The 17,569-nt window shown below is 36.4% G+C and overlaps 1 long non-coding RNA gene across 1 annotated transcript in view; it reads left to right on the top strand.

Moving 5' to 3' along the window:
• LOC104279427 overlaps positions 1-15,747 on the top strand; it is a 43,227-nt gene extending 27,480 nt beyond the window's left edge. The window contains exon 3 of the long non-coding RNA XR_717864.1: positions 15,511-15,747. This is a non-coding gene — a long non-coding RNA (uncharacterized LOC104279427). The remainder of the gene's footprint in view (positions 1-15,510) is intronic.
• The last annotated feature ends 1,822 nt before the right edge of the window (positions 15,748-17,569 follow it).

The raw sequence follows: 17,569 nt of genomic DNA, 5'->3' as shown, positions 1-17,569 counted from the left end.
CAGGATTGCAAGTACCATGCAGCCCTGTGTCTCTGCATAGTAATATATTCAGCCTGCCTGGAAATAACCTAACTACACCTATCTGGTAGCTGTTTATAGGTTTACTACATAGTAGATTCTCTAGGTAGACAGCTCTTAACTTGCAGAAAGATATCTTCAGTCATAGTTTTACCAGACTCATGTTTCTTGGATGGATCACTAAACCTCACAAAATTTGTATAGTTCAAACACGCTTCAGGCTTTGTGTAGAATCGACATCTGAGATTTTGCTGATCCATAGATAGGGAAGACTTGTCTAGCTATTTTCCAGGGTGTTCTGTTGAGTAAGAAAAATCAGGAGTCTAGCACTTAGATTCTGGCATATAGTCATCCCACATTTTCTTTTTAAACAGTACACCTCAGAAGAACGTGATCAGATTTTACAAATCTAGAAAGTTCAAAGGTGAATGTGATGATTAGAGGTACAGCACCTGCTCCCATACCTGAAGGCTTAAGATTCCAAATAGAAAACTTAATACAGCTATATATTGTTAGAAAGTGTTTGTTTTACTACTGCATCAAGTGAAGAATGTTCTGCTTTTTTTTTTCTTTTTTAGTACACTTTGTGTACATTCATCTGGAGTATTTACATTTTATGGCAGAGCTAGACAAGTCAGATATATGCTTCATATACATACTCAAAGCACAGGCTTGTAAATTACTTCTTGGAGACTGTGATGCATCTGCTTCATTTTTCTGATCTTAGCTGTTTTCCAGGGTTTTGAGGGGAGCATTCAGGAGCCTGATCAATTCATTGCACTGTAGTGCCTGGATTTCAAAATGACTGAATTAGGTTGCTGTTCAGAAGTGATTTTCTTTAAACCATTAGCATGGTTCTTTCAGAAGTTGTTCCTTGAATGCAAATGGTATTTCCTGCTGCTTGAATTAAAGGGATTCCTTCTGATTTTTATTAATGAATTTCTACACTGCTCCTTGACACATGGTGTAGTGCTTTAGTGAATGTAATTATCGAAGAAAAGGTGTTTCCAACAGGAAGTACTGTGCTTATTCACTTCTGATAACCTAGGATCGTAATTAACTGAATAGATCAAAAATTGCTTAGAACTGCAGTCTTCTTGTGCTGTACTTGACTAATCTTTGCAGAGTTAATTCATGTTAATAACTGCCATTTAAAATGTTGGAATTCATGGCATGAGAAGGAAAGGGCATACATCCACCACAGTATTATTGCCCTTAGCAACTGCCGGCCTGTCTTCTTTATTCCTGCTTCCATTGTTTTTCCTCACTCACCTAAAATGAGCTGCACACATCTTGAAAGGAAAGTTTTCCTACAGGTGCAATTTCTTCTATCTGGAGTTGCTAAAAGTCAGATTGCCAATATATGAACAGACTGATCAGATAAGTTCTTTTTTGGCAGGATAAATGTTTCTATGAACAAAAGTCCAGCTTTTCAAATTTTGACCATGCACCCCATGCTACAGTGGTAATTATGACATCAGCATTTTAAGTTGAAATCTACATAGCAGCATTCTCTAGTATTGCTGTGCATAATGGATAACAGGTTATTTTTGGTGTGAATCTCTGGATATTTTAAGGAATTTGGATAACTAGAGTGTTTTAATTTGTTTTTACCTGAAGCCTGCCTTTCATATTGTCATATTCAGTGAGAATTTATTTTCTAAAACGAAAATAAGTGATTTAAACTAGATAAGCCACTTCTTGATTCTATGATTTTATGATTAGGCATCAAGCAGGCAAGACATTTTTCCTTTTTTTTTTTTTTAATGGTTAAGATGCTTTGTATAGTCTATATGGTGAAAAATAAAATCCTATTAAAATCTTAATATTTTTTTAAAAAGTTGTATTTGTTTTTACACAAGCAATTGGTATTTTGTGGCTTTTAAATTATGTAGGAGTAAGATGACTACAAAAAAATTAACAAGTCCTTGAGTGCTTGAATTGATTTCTTCTCCTGCTTTTTTTATGGTATTTAAAGTAACATACTACACTATGAAGACAGTCATGCCATTTTACTTTACTAGCTTTAGAGCAAAAATCACTTACTTAAACTTACTGGAAATAAGGAGAAGACTTCACTTTATTTGCCACCCACTTTCCCTAGCAGGGTATCTTAGCCTATGAAGAAAGAAATTAAGCATGTCTGCAGTAAAAAGGTGTTAATTTCATTGACCTTGCATTTTACCTTTCATGCTTGTCATTGATGTCAGAAAACAACTACAGTACTGCTAGCAGAAACCCTCTAGTACCTCATCCAACAGATCAAAAGACCTGATGCAGTATCAGTGTGAAATACAGTATGCCCTCTCTCAAAACCATTCTTCTCAAAAAGTGTATATTAAGGTGACACATGTCACAGTAGACTAAAGCTACTACTTGTGACATTCTTTCTATTTATTTTACTTTCAGTATGTCAGAATTTGCAGTGATTTAAAAGAACACAGTATAATAGTATTATAAAATTTGCTTGAAATCATTGTCACCTTGTTTCAAAAAGAGTCAGAAAATTAGAAATACTAGTTCGTTGTCTTGGCCTTAAAGTGATCACTCGTAAAACTCAACCAGACAGCGGCAGCACGTTTTTCATGTTTTTGGTATACAGTGCATTCTTGGACTAGCTGAATTTCACATGGTTCAATCTAAGAAATTAAGTACCCTGTGAACATTTTTGCTCTCTTCCTTATTTTTTTTCTCTCTGAGAAAGCTGATGCTTACTCCCCTAGTGATCTTTGAAGTCTTTTCATTTGCATCATGCCAATCGGCACAGCTTGGGGCCAGGCTATTTATTCAAGGAGGATCTAGTACCTCTCTGAGGTATGAGGAAGACACATATGGCCCCATCTCCAGTCCAAGACTTGGCCAGGCCTTTTCTCTAGTAATTTTAAGACTAAGTTCCTTTCAGTTTTAATGAAAATTATATTAATTATGCATATAGGGCAAATCCATTACTCTATTTCAGTTTAAAAACTGCCGTCCAGTGAATATTCACATTTAGAGACTTGCCATATCTTTGACATTGTGAAGGGAATTTTCTGCTGCCCATATGTCTATAATGCATGTATGAGATTATTGTAAATGAGACTAAGAGCGAAAACAACCTCCACTAGTAAACAGAGCATGTTCTGTGATAAAGTCAGATGCATTGCATGACTGTGACTTCTTTGTTCAGAATGGCTGATTTTTTTGAGTTTCCACATGGTAGGTCATTAAAAAGTCAGGTGAAAGAAACATGAATTGAGGACAAATGAAGGGAAGGAAAGATGCAAAAAAAAAGAAAAAGAAAAAGAAAAAGAAAAAGAAAAAGAAAAAGAAAAAGAAAAAGAAAAAGAAAAAGAAAAAGAAAAAGAAAAAGAAAAAGAAAAAGAAAAAGAAAAAGAAAAAGAAAAAGAAAAAGAAAAAGAAAAAGAAAAAGAAAAAGAAAAAGAAAAAGAAAAAGAAAAAGAAAAAGAAAAAGAAAAAGAAAAAGAAAAAGAAAAAGAAAAAGAAAAAGAAAAAGAAAAAGAAAAAAGAATGCTGTGGAAATTTTTAAAATTGCATCTCTCCCGTACCCAGAAGTTGCTGAAAGATCTTGGTCCAGGAAGGAGGTTTAGATTTTAAATGTGAGCTACATGGTAATAAGTTGGGAAGAAAGAGCAGTACTATTTTGAACTAAAAATCAGCAGGGCTCCTATATTTGTCTCAGTCCCAAACTGGTAAATATGAGAAATCCAGGTTTGCAGAATAAAAACACATCACAGATCTCAGATCTCTCTAAAAACTGGCAGAAGTGCCATGTTGTTCTTCACTTAAAAATGGAGATACTGGAGAAGAAATACTAAAAAAGGAAATGTAGTCCTATTATTATGGTTTACTGGTAAAATAGTTTAATTTTTTGATATTGTACCATAGGATATAAAAAATAATGACGACTTTAGCAAACCGAACATGATTGTTTCTTTTATCAATTTATCCAATTCTTTAAAATGCTTTAAATTTACTTAAGAATATAAAAGATTTTTGTTGTTACATAGGAAGTTTTAGCTAAGTAATTATCTACAATTCATTGATAACAAAGACTGGCTCTTCATGACTTTGAAAGTAAAACTATTTTAGATCTAGTCTGACTTTTCCTGTCTTTTACTGACAAAATCGTTTTAATCCATCTCTTGTAACTTCCTTTTGAACCTGAAGGATGAGGCATATTTTTCATTACTCACTTGCTTCCAGGAACTTACTTGGTTAATATTTGTTGCTGGTAAACACTTTTTTAAGTTCCCTCTTCTACATGTGCCATCCCTTTTTGTTTCACTTCAGCAGTAATTCCCAAAGTGGCCAATGCAGCACAGAGAAGATGCACTCTTGTTATCTTGTGGGTACCCTGACCCAGTATCTGGTTTTAAAGTCTGCCACATTGGCAGGACTGATGTGGTGGTATTTTGGGTTAGTCTGAGATCACCTTTAATGAAAGTCAATCTGATGTAAAAGCAAATGAGAATATCCAAGTATTAGGGCATTCAAAACAAATAATATTGTTTCAATGGTGGAAGTGACAGAAAAAAAGTCATGCTTAGCTGTCCCAAGATCAAAAAAAAATTCTTTTTTCCCATTCTTGTGTTCAGCTGATACTTACATAACCATATGGTCAAGGGTTTAGTCCTCATGCAAATTTAACATCAACAGGTGTCAAGTGAGGTTCTCCCTGGGGGTAAACCACAGGCTTTTACTTACCTTCACATGCATACTGCCCTGAATTTTCTTTGGCGTCCATTTAGATGAAAATATTTTTTCTCTTCTTCCCTGCCACCACCAGGACATCTTAACACAATCAGGAAGAGGTTAGGCCTTTCTGCCTCTCCCCAGATTGATTGGCTCACAGGCTAGGCTTGAATATGCCAGTGTCCTTTGGACATGTTCCAGTGAGATTATCCCTGACCAGACATTAAGCAGTCAGCTGAGGAGTGCTCCAGTGCCTGGTAAGCCATAAACAGACCATTACCCATATGTTATATGTTCACATCTCATTGTGAAGCCCTTTTTCATTGTGAACATTTTATTGTCAGAAAAACTTTTAATTTACTAATGATCTTTTGTACTCTCACAAAACTCGCATTAATACCATCAGGTACTCATTGGCAACTCTGAAATACACATAAGGCCACTTCTTTGGATACAATGTCTTGTGGCTAGTGATAAAGTGCCCAAAGAGGTTTAGACTACAGGCACTTCAGAAGTGAAAGATACTATCTGGTGCCCATAGTTAATGAATGTACATTCTACAGAGGAGGCTTCATCCCATTTAGTACACCCAATACTATAGGATAAAATGCTAGGAGATGTCTTAGACAATAATGTCTTAACCTCTCTTCATAAGGAGAGAATCCTGTAAGGAGAAAAAATAGACTTGCTATATGCAAGATGGAGCAAAAGCAATAAAACCAATGAATTTTTAATTAGCACTCAGTATTCCTCCTTTCAGACATAGCTGAGGCTGTTTTTTTGAAAGATATTCAGTGAAAGTCTTGATCCTTCCCCCTGAAGTGTGATGATAGGGAGTTCACTACATGGCATAGCTTCAGGTAGGAGCAAAGAGTGTCTGGTGATCACTGCTTGATTCCCAGATGAGCAGGATAAATTCTGTCGGACCTGAGAGTGCAAATCACCAGTGGATTTGTGGGGCAGCAGCAGTGGACTTCTGCAAAATGCATCCACAATTATCCAGGATGTTTAGGTGACGGTACCTGCTACTTGTCTCTTTTAACACCTGTGCTGCTGCACATGAATTGCTGTGATATACTAACCCCTTTATCATTTTATTACACTTTATTACATCATAAATTTTTATATCTTCTTAACGATCCTACAAGAAGCTTAATTGTTTATAGGAACATCCTAATTAACTAGAGTTCACTAGGTTAAGCAGAACACAAATTGAAAGAGCTCTAAATGAAACAAATCCTACCACATCATTCTATGTAGCATTATAAGGTTAAAATGAGATTTGACTGCAAGAATAAAAAATTCATACAAAGTAATGGTAGTATCGTGGGTAACTTTACCTCAGCATTCTGTTTTGCAAGTATGAAATTCAATGGAAAAACATATTTTAATAATTTATTTATTTTACCTACTAGGAAGAATTCAAGTCTGAGCTGTAGCATTATAAGGACACTTGCCCCAGATTAATTTAGCAGAGAATAGTGTTTCTTTATTATCCCATTTCCATCTGGATTTTAGAAATGGAGAAGATAATACAAGCAATGTATAGCATGAGTCTCAAAAACTTTTCTAATTATAGTCTAACTGATTACAGTCATTTTTTTTGAAGCATATTTAACAGGAGCTTTGTGAAATGGTCACAGTACCTGAATGAGGGTGGGAAAGATTGATTTTTATGAATAGTAGAATATAGCTGTATGAACCAATTTTCCCAGGGTCTGAACATCTTCAGCTGTCAGCACCTTCGAATGGCAGGTTTTCCTGGGAAAACTGAGGTGGTTTAGCACATGTGGGAGAGCATTTCATAGGCTTCAACCGGAGTTACACCCTAGACCGAAACACCACCGTGGCCTTGACTTGCCTTTGTGAAATGCCTTTGCAACACAGGATGAATGATGTTAACAGGTGGGCAATGCCTGTTGCATTTTCATTAGTTTTGAAGGCTGCATAAAAAGATGGCATAGATTGCTTGGAGAAGTGGTGGAATTTCCCCCACTGTAAATATCAGACTCAACTTGACAGGGCCAGAGAGAACCTAATCTGACACTCTGCTCTCAGTAGAAAGCTGCACCAGACAATCTGTAGAAATCCCTCCCAACCTAGACTTTTTGTGAATCTGTGAATCACGGTTAATGGAATTTTAGTTGCATTTAAATTAAGGTGGAAATCCTCCAAATGCAGACTACAGTCCAGGAATCCTGAATGTGCTTCTGTCTCACCATCATCACCTAATATCATCTGGTTGACATATTATATATGTTAACCAGATGATATTAGGACCATTAACTGCTATCTCACTATTATTAAGGGAGAGAATATTTTTAAGAAGGTGCTAATGGCTGATAGGAAGGAGGCATTTGTCTTTGGAGACTAGAGATGGGAAAGATTGAAGATGAATACTAGTCAATAGAAAGAGATATATTAATTTAGTGACTTCCATTATAAATTGTAGGTTTCAACAGTGACACTTCAATCCATGTGTCAAGGAGCAGCAAAAGTGGAGCTGCCCAACGAAGAGGTCGGAGCCAAGGGCATCTCCAACACTGGCTATGCCTGCACCATGGGCACAGTTCTTCGACGTCTGATCATGTTAGGCAGAATCAGGTGCTCATAACTGGGTCCTTTGACAACCTCAGGCATGGCAAGGGAATGAGTGAGGTCAAGGGTCCTTCCAGGTGCTCCAGTCAGGAACAAAAGGTGAGGCCAGAAACAGGCCTGAAGACTAGCCTGTAATATGAGTCTGAGTATCATCTAGAAGACAGGACTACAGACAGGCACACCTACAATCCAACTTTATGTAGGGAATGAAGGTCGAGGCTGGCGCTTCACTAGAGGTCCTGGATCCATGGACTAAGAATGCAGGGTGGAGGTCTCGAAAGAGACTGCTCAGCAGAATGAAGGCCAGTTGGTGCTCTCAGGGCTGTGATGCCATGTTGATGCCATGTTGTTGTGTCTGAGAGAGGTGACGGATATTACCAACACACAAAAGCAGCTTTGTGTTGATTAATGTACATGTGTATCAGGCAGTCACCAGTGCTGATGTCCTTCTTCACATGGGCACAAATGCATACGCTGATGGAGAGGACTGCAAGGTCCAAATCCCACAGAAGAGGCTCTGTCTCATCTTCCCTACCATGGTATCCATAGTCAGGTGTTTTCATTTGTGTAGTATGCCCATAAAGGAGGTGTCTAGTAGCCCCGATGTTTCTCTGAGAACTTGGAATGAAGGGCCTTCACAGCTTGTTCCTTTGAACACATTAGCTATCAACAAGGAGAAGGGAGAAAAAACACATCATTTTATTTATTTACTTAACAGGTCAATTCTGAATTAAAAGCATATTCCTGAGGTACCACTACACAAAGTATAGTGTTTTTAGGAGAAAACGTTTTGGAGAGTTTTTTAGGATTTGTTTTGGGTTTTTGTTTTGTTTCGTTTTGTTTTGCTGGGGTTTTTTTTGTGGCTATTTTTTTTTTTTCTCTATAATGATGTTTTCCACTATCAAAGGAAAAGTTTTTTGTATAGAAAGAAAAAATAAAAGAAAACACCTGCTTGGCTTGCAGGAATTGGCCAGGGAGGCTGTTTTCCTGACAGGCCAAAAGCAACCAGAACAGGGCCCCCTTAAAAAACAAGTCAGGATTTCTTTTTTCTCCTATTTCACGTGAGCATTGGCAGAAACTCTGACAAGCAGTTCTTCATATTTTATTATGTTCTTGTCTGGCAGAATCTCTGTCAGGCAAAAACCTTGTCAGCGGAAAACCTGTCGTAGGATCAGAGGAGACAAAAACAGGTGTCACAGAGGCAGTCAAAACTGAAGGAAAAAAAAGATTAGGCTAAAGAGAGAAAGGCAGACAATTACATTAATGCCATTGCTTTTATCTTATAGATGTGGGTTATTATCTCGGGGTGCTGAGTGCGCAATTGCCTCAAAGAAAAGTAGACAGGAGACAAGGGGAAACTTGATAGTTATTAACTGAAGAGGCAGTGTGTCAAAGCTGGATGGGGTTCAAAGTTTTGTGAAGGGATAAAAAAAATTGCAGACAGCAAGCAAAGTCTGTGAACAAACTGTGGTTCTGCTTTCAGCTACATAAACCTAGTAGCAATCTAAATGTTTCAACTTGGAATCAGATCATAGACAGAAAAAGTAATGAACGTTTTCATTCAGACTTTTTAAATAACATTTATTTTGTGTACATGTATCTGAAGTGCTGGTTGTTTTTTTTTTTAATCTATTTTAAAACGTTGTTAGAGCATGAGGCATGGTGAGGCATGAAGACATCTATTAGTTTAGCTGCTGTATTGTTTGGGTTTGAAACATCTATTATCAGCACACATTTAATTTTAAAATGCTATTAAGAATTCTTTTACTAAGTGTGAACATCTGTAGATGCAAGCTGTAAATTAGAAGATCACATATGTGTCCCTCTGTCAGAGACTAAATGCATTTGGCAAGTGGTTTCCATTATTAGCTTTTAAATACAGTAACAGGCAGCAGGAAAATTTGGTTTTACTTGTGAATCAGAATATACTTTACTTACTCTCCTTCCATGATCTTTTGAAATCCACAGTATCTTAGTGTACATTTCTTTACTATCTGGATTAAATTCTGAAGGGAATGAAGACAAAAGTGAAATAGAGATCACTGAAGGATGCTATGTTGTAGCAGGAATTTATACTCAAACTGATTCAGGATGTTCACCCACCCATATAAATGTTAATGTCACATGCTTTCTGCACTTGTGCCACGGGTGAGTGGGATAATTTCTTACACTATGAAAATATTTGAGCCCTTCTGTAGACACTGGCAATTTTTCTCGTCCTTAGTCACCTTCTAAGCATGATATTTTTGAGAAGCACTTTTTTGCACCTACAAAGAGTAGCGTGTTACTCCATGATACTGGTGGTATTAAATCTGCATGCTGAGGGAGGGTAGCTTAGACCACCTCTTAGAACTGTGGACTTGCCTGTTTCTCAACATTTTAGTCTTTCATAAGCTACCTTCTGTTCTTCAAAAGATATGTTACTTCTTATTTGGTCATTGATGGAAAAGAAGAAAGTCTTGAAATCTGAAAACGTGAAGCTCCTCATGTTCACCACTAAAATCAAGAGCAAACTGTAGTGCTCCATGTTGCCATTAATAATGCTGTATCTATTTTACCATACTTGGCATGCTATTGTTGCAACAGTATGATGGAATCTTTTTATGTTAGTATTGTATATTTAATCTGTCTGCCAATTTCAGCTTCTCTTGCTACACAAAGTGGTGCAGTTATTTAGATTAAAGAAATGTCTTGAAAGCTCTCTATTACTATCTGGACACAGACCACACAAAATTTCTTTTTCTTTTTTCTGTCGACCCTTGAGGAAATCTTGTACTCTGGAAAGACAGTGATGTTTATCAAATTCTATACTGTCATGTTTATGTGTATGTACTCCAACTGTATCCTTCTTCAGTAAGTTAGAGAACCGGCTAAAGAGCATGCAGGAAAATTTAGAGTGGCAGTATTGCAGAGCCCAAATTTAAAACTGAAATGGCATGAGATCTGTAGTGACCTGTACATTGCAACCTAGATACTCTGCTCTGTGGTGTTCTGAGATATATAGCCAGGCAAGTCAGCTGAGAGAAAGTGTTTAACTAGACCTTTCCATCCCTCTCTTGGACACCTAAATATTTTTATAGAATCACAAAATTAGGAAGTAGTATGTGTACTTACAACTCCAATTGTATTAAAACTAGGATATTTAAAATTATTCTATATTCTGTAAAGCCAAAATGTTTTGCTTTTATTGCGCTTATGAAAAAAATAAATGAGACCACTAAAGTACAAAATTCATCATTGCATATATGCATTTCATTTGTAAGAAAAATGGAAACCACTCAGAAGCATGGTGTTTAATTTGGTTGACTTTTTCCACTACATGTTGGGAAGGAAAAGGTCTAAGGTTATTGAGTAAATTTGCATATCTGAGCCTATGATCTGGCCACAGTAGTGATGCAGTGAAAGATTTTGTCTTTATTTTCAGACTTTTGATAAAGTGAGCAAGTATTTGAGCCTTATTTCAATCTATTTTCTGTATTTATTTCCTTGGAATTACAGAGGGTCTCAAAACTCCAGTGAAATATAGATGGTGAAGTATATTTCCTCTCCCTATTTACTACATTAAGAAAATAGAAAACCACCAGCAAAAAGCCCACAGATGGAACATAAAAGTTAATTCACTGATTGGTTACAAATAGGTCCAAACTTTTTTTTTTCTGGAATTTTGCATAACAAGAATACTGCAGGCTGTAATGTGAAGATTTGCATTGTATCAATTTCAAAATTGTCTTTACAATTCAAATCATATTGAACAGACTTTCTGCAAAATCTGGGGGATTTTGTTTGCTATTCAAGAAGGTAAAGAGTAGAAAAATCAACATGGGGATGTTTCAAGCTTGACATTAGGAAGCATTTCTTTACCAAGAGGGTCGTCAAACACTGGAAGAGGCTTCTTGGAGAGCTGATTGATGTCCCAAGCTTGTCTGTGTTTGAAAGGCATTTGGGCAATGCACTTAATAACAAGTTCTAACTGTTGGTCAGACCTGAAGTGGTCAGGCAGTTGGACTAGATGATCATTGTAGCTGCCTTCCAACTGTAATATTCTAAATTATCTAAGTGATTGTGGTGCATACTTGATACTTCAGCGTTACGTAAGAAATACAATACTGAAAGGTTCCTACTATACTAATTATACAATTAGTCATTTTAGGCTGTTGAAGGCAATCTTCTGTAACATATTCTACTTCTTTGTCATCCTTCTTTGCCTCCCTTTTTTAGTATTCAAAATTTCTGAAACAAGTGCTTGAACTTTAGAATTCACCATGGAAATATCACTCATCTTTATGATGTTGTAGTAAAACGTAAGTGCCTTTTTAGGCTGTTCCACAAAATTTTGATTACTCGGCAAGTTTGTGATTTTAAGATTCTTCCTCTATCAGTAAATAGCACTCTACTCACACTGAAATAAAGAAAATCAGATTACCAGGGGGTAATCTGATTCTAAGAATAGAGTTGGGCTGTTAAAATGTAGACTTCTAAATTTAGGCACCCAGCTGAACCTACCATAGTGAAGTTTTTGGAAAAGATTGCACAGGATATGACCAAAAAGTCCCAAACATGTTAAGACTTTTCTGGGTGAATTTTTGAGACCACTGAAAGTGTAGGAAGTATGAGTAATACCTCCTGCTGCATCAGGATGGGACTTTTAATGTGTGGTTTATGATGTTCAGTCACTGATACCTTCTTAATAAGGACACATCTGTTTATATCATTTTTCAGGTATGATAAGTTCATTCTTTTATAAAGCATGTTTCATCTTGAAGTCTCCCAAGCACTTGTGAAATCATACACTGTCAACTATTTCCTTAGTAATATCTTTTAAAGAAACAAGATAATTTTTATAAATTACAAATTATAGTGAAAAGTTTTACTCTCCTGCCAAGTGTGTGGGTTTTCAATAATCAATGATCTCAAAGAATTTCAGATGCTTACTGTACTATTATTTCTTATATGGGTGCAATTGCCTTTCCTTTCTCTTCATGTACAATTTTTTCCTTTTTTTTCTTGTCTGTAGCATGACGTCTGTCTTTAGTTAGCAAATGTTCTACACACCCATGCAAAAATATATGCTTTGTTGTGTTACAAATTATGTGTTTCAGTGCATACCCTGACTTCTACTTCAAAAGGATAATTCACTACTTATATGTTTATTACATAATATGCAGAATAAGGCCACAAATCAAAATTGGAGATACTTTCACTGTCACTTGGAATGTTAATCCAATAGCAGACTAACCCTTTGTGTGTGTAGGTTTTGAACATATGTCTATAGATAATACTGCCTGAAAACAAATGTCGCAGATAGATAGAATAGTAGAAGATATCTCATGAAAATTTCTGTCTTCTGGTGAAAGACTGTGCTTAGTAATTTAAGAGGACATTTTATATTCTTTTTCTCACTTGTATTCCGTCTCAGCCTTTCCAAAGCGGTTATCCTCAGAGTGGTCACATTACATAAAATTGGTAAATATCCACCGAGTTTTGTAATCTCATCCTAGCTATTACTTTTATAAACCAACCAATAGTCTTTAGATAAGGATATTTTACAGTCACTCTGATTTGGTCCAAAGTGAAATCATAACCTTAAAATCTTCAACAGACGAAGTCTTCTGTAGCTGGAAGAACTTGCTTTTTCCTCACTGCAGGCTTTGGGTTTACTGTTAAGTAAAGAGAAACAAACCCCAAATATTAAGATGTATCAGAAATACAGTATGATGCAGCGATTGAAAAGCACTGAGTATTGGGAAAATACTCATTCAGGTCTTAACTCTGGTCTGCATTTGTGTAAACTTGGAGAAGCCAGTTAACCTCTTTAGATTCTATTCTCATTCTGCAAGACTGAAGGTGGAATCCTTAAGGTGATCCATACCTGCTTAATTATTTTGATAGTCTGGTAGAAGGTGTTACATCTATTAACACTAATATTATTTATAGCATTCTTATTGTGAGTAATAGTAGCCTTTTAAAATAAAATTAATATTTTACTTCTTCCAATTGTTTGTTTTGACACATATATACATATCAGCACAGATATAGCACAGCCTACACATTAACAAAATCAATTTCTAAGCATTTCTAGCTGAATTCTTTTGATGACACGTCTGTTATGGTAGTAGCAAAATAACCATGTTACAAAAATATTATACATAAAGGGGGGGAGGGGAAAGTAGGAAAATATTTGACCGGTTTAAAGTTTGGTCAAATTCCATTCATTAGTCCTTGTAAATAAATCAGTCCCACATCATGAAGCCTATATAACTGAAGTACTTCAGAAGAATGGCTTTTGGAAGAAAAATCCCACCCTTCACATTCTGCTGTATAAATGTCCTGTGGAGAGGCATAGGACTGCAATCCCTAGGCTTGCCAATTCCTTATCTTTTTTGAATGTTAAATGACTATTTAAAGCTATGTATTCAAAGTTGACTTAACCACTAGAATAGGAAAGATCAGACAAATCAGTTGCAAGAAATGAAGTATGAGGAAACCAGAGCTCTTTGACAAAATATTCCTTGGAGTAAATGTGTTGAATGAAGCCAGCAAGTAAATGATAAGGGCCTTTGCGCTCTGAATGTAAGAAAGCAATTTATCAAGAATACATGAACTCTCCAGTGACCATAAACCAAGAGAAATCAAAGTACAGGAGAAGAAGTCCCTATAAAATTATTTTAAATGCTTAGAAAGTTTTGTTTAAAAAAAAAAAGCAGGGAGAAGCTTAGGTGCTGCAATAGTCTGTAAAATGGAAAGAAAATTAAATTTAAATATTGATACTCAGTAAAGTGTGTGATGTCATATGCAATTCCATGATATTTAACTTAACAAGGGGATAGAAATTATCTTGATCCTGCAAACTTCCCTTACCTTCATCTCTAAATTATTCATGTCACAGTGAATAACATGAAATTCATACAGAAGGGTAAAACGAATTAGTCAGTGAATTCACTATAGAGTTTATGGTAAATCCGGGGACTAACATATTTAAAAAGCTGGAGTTTAGGGTGTATCTGTCTCTCTTTTTTCCTCTAGACCTTAAGTCACAGGCTTTAACAGTCCCAGTCTGCATAGTTTCAGTCTTGACACCAATCATAAATTTTCTTTATTTCTTTTGACGTTATGAGTATTGTAGTCTCTGGGGCTCAGCCGAGCACCCTTCTCCTCTAGGAATTGAAGTTAATTGTGACTTTTGGAAATCAGGCCTGTTTTGGACTGCATCTGTGAAAAAGAATCACTCTGTAACGAGTGGTATCCCTTTGGGGTCTGTGCTGGGATCAGTGCTGTTTAATATCTTCATCAGTGACACAGACAGTGGGATCTGGTGCACCCTCAGCAAGTCTGCAGATGACATCAAGCTGAGTTGACATGCCTGAGGGATGGGATGCCACTCAAAGTGACCTGGATAAACTCAAGAAGTGGGCCCATGTGAACCTCATGAGGTTCAACAAGGCCAAGTGCAAGGTCCTGCACCTGAGTTGGGGCAACCCCCGGTATCAATACAGGCTGGGGACTGAAGGGATTGAGAACAGCCCTGCAGAGAAGGACTTGGTGGTATTGGCGGATGGAAAGCTGGACATTACCTGGCAATGTGCCCTCACAGCCCAGAAAGCCAACTATATACTAGGCTGCATCCAAAGAAGGGTGGCCAACAGATCAAGGCTGGTGATGTTCCCTCTATTCTCTGCTCTGGTGAGACATCACCTGCAGTACTGTGTCCAGGTCTGGAGTCCTCAGTACAGGGAAGACATATGTTGGAATGTGTCCAGAGAAGGGCCACAAAACATGATCAGACTGGAATGACTCCTCTGTGAGGACAGGCTGAAAGAGTTGGGCCCTTTGTGATAGATGAAGGGTAATGATTTTAAACTAAAAGAGAGTAGATTTAGACTGAATATAAGGAAAACCTTTTTCACAATGAGGGTGGTGAAACACTAGAACAGATTACCCAGAGAGGCCTAGATGCTCCATGCCTGAGCAGTCTGATCTAGTTAAAGGTGTCCCTGCTCATTGCAGGGTATGTTGGACTAGATGACCTTTAAAGGTCCCTTCCAACTCAAACCATACTGTGATACTATGAATTGTCCAGGTGGTATTTCTCTGGAAAATAAGTGCATCTGCCAAATTCGCTGTGTTTAGATAATTCTTTGGCATTATTTTCTTGTCTTTCCCTTAGCTCTTTTCTTACACTTAACCCCTTTTTTTTTTCAGCCTTGGACAAGCTTAGTACTCAGCACCTCTATCACCCAACTCAAGTGGAGATTGTGCAGTCCAACGTTGTGTTTGACATCAGCAGCCTGATGCTCTATGGTACTCAAGCTGTGCCTGTGAGACTGAAGATACTACTTGATCGACTCTTCAGTGTACTGAAGCAAGAGGAGGTGTTGCACATTCTACATGGCTTAGGCTGGACACTGCGAGACTATGTTCGAGGCTACATCCTTCAGGTAGGAAATAAAGCAAAACATGTTTCCAAACCCAGTTAACTGAGTGAGCGTTTTTGTACAGATGTAGTGACCGTGGACCCAAAGATGTACAAGGATATGAAGTAAATTTAGTGTGGCATATTGAAGACTAATGATGGTGTTGGCAAAATAAAATATTCCATTTTTCCTAAGCTAAAAAAATGCAAGTTCCTTTGTACCATAGTATTTGTTTGTACTTGCTTATGCTTAGTGTAGGAAATACCTTAAATACTGCAAATACTGAGGTTAGCTAGCTGCAAGCCAGGTTTGGTCATCAAAGGCAACTTGCAGGTTTTCAAGGGCTACTGTTTGACTTACGAAACTAATATCCAAGTCAGCAGCTCCTTCATCTTTTCTTTCCTTCTTTAGCAAGATGTCTAATTAGAGATAGAAGAAATGAGGATTGTGATCATGATTATGTTGGGAAGAATCTTTACGATGTAATGTATAAAGAGGAAAATCCTGTTTATAAGGCTATTTTTAAAAGGTAGCTCTAAACGCAGTATTACATGCAGATTGTTTAAGATAAGCAAACAAAACATAGAATAAGTAAGCAAAAAAAAAGGACAGGCTTGCTTTATGAGTATGTCCATGAATATGTATGGTTGCTTATCTGAAGAATTTTGTCATATGTTAGGTTCCAAAGTGAATTAATACATTTTATAAGGCTATTTCTGATTGAGAATCTAACACTACATGCCACTGAGTTCTCTTAATTGTTACTGACTTTGTGGGAGTTCTGCATCATCTAGAAGTCATCCAGTTATTGGACACACCTGAAAAACTGTGAAAATTCTAGTTTCTGATTTATTTCTCTACTTTCTTAGGCAATGATATCATGCTTGGCACTCTACAGAAAATACAGGAATCTTTATTCCTACTATGAGAAATTCTGACTTTATTTTTTAACTTCTCTTCAAATTTTCTGTCCTTCCTGTAAAAGAAGTAAATTAGCCTTACATGATGTTATAGAAACCTTCATATTCTTTGTTTTTAAATATTTTCTTGAATGCTTTATTCACAAAATGCTCTATTTTCAAAAAAGTTTTCTGTATTGTAGAACAGTCCTAGAGAAAGAGTAATAAAAAGGCTATTACTGTAATGATGAGAACCCGTTATTTTTATTAGGATATATACAGAATGAAGCTCCTTGGGATTATCTCAGACATCTGTTTTTTAAAAGCTAAATGTTACACATGTTCAAATACAATAGAATCCATCTTTTATTTATCAGTCTAAAACTTACATGTAAGTATGCATCCATGATATTTATACTCTAGACACCTATAGATATTTGTATGATATATGTGTATGAATATGCATCTATAGATATTAGGTATTATATGTAATTTAGATATATATGTGATAGATGTCTATAGAGATATGTACTGTAATGGCATTATGTGCATATTGCATCATATTTTAGATTCCTGGATTCTGAATGCTACTGATGAAGAAGGCTGAAGAAATAAAATTTGCAAGGGAGTACATGTAAAAAAATGCATCCTTTTTATGACATAACATTAGGAGATTGCTGTTTGCTAACTGCAATTAATAGTTTGGCATAATATAATATATTACAAGTGAGGAATGTAATTCAGGGTCCCTTACAGAAAAGACTGACTGAAAGCAGTAGTTTTCTTGTTTTAAAGGCAATAGAATCAGGGCTCTATTGATTTCATTTTAATTTTCAGTTGGAATGATCTTAATATATGCAGGAATGGCTTGTAATATATAAAGGTTTATACCGACTGAGGTTGTGACCCATGTGTCTGAGTCGTGTAAAGGCCTAGAATATAGCACTA

The sequence above is a fragment of the Apaloderma vittatum genome, unplaced genomic scaffold (genome assembly GCF_000703405.1).
Source record: "Apaloderma vittatum isolate BGI_N311 unplaced genomic scaffold, ASM70340v1 scaffold3859, whole genome shotgun sequence".
Lineage (NCBI taxonomy): Eukaryota > Metazoa > Chordata > Aves > Trogoniformes > Trogonidae > Apaloderma > Apaloderma vittatum.
This window is presented reverse-complemented; position numbering and strand designations above follow the sequence as displayed.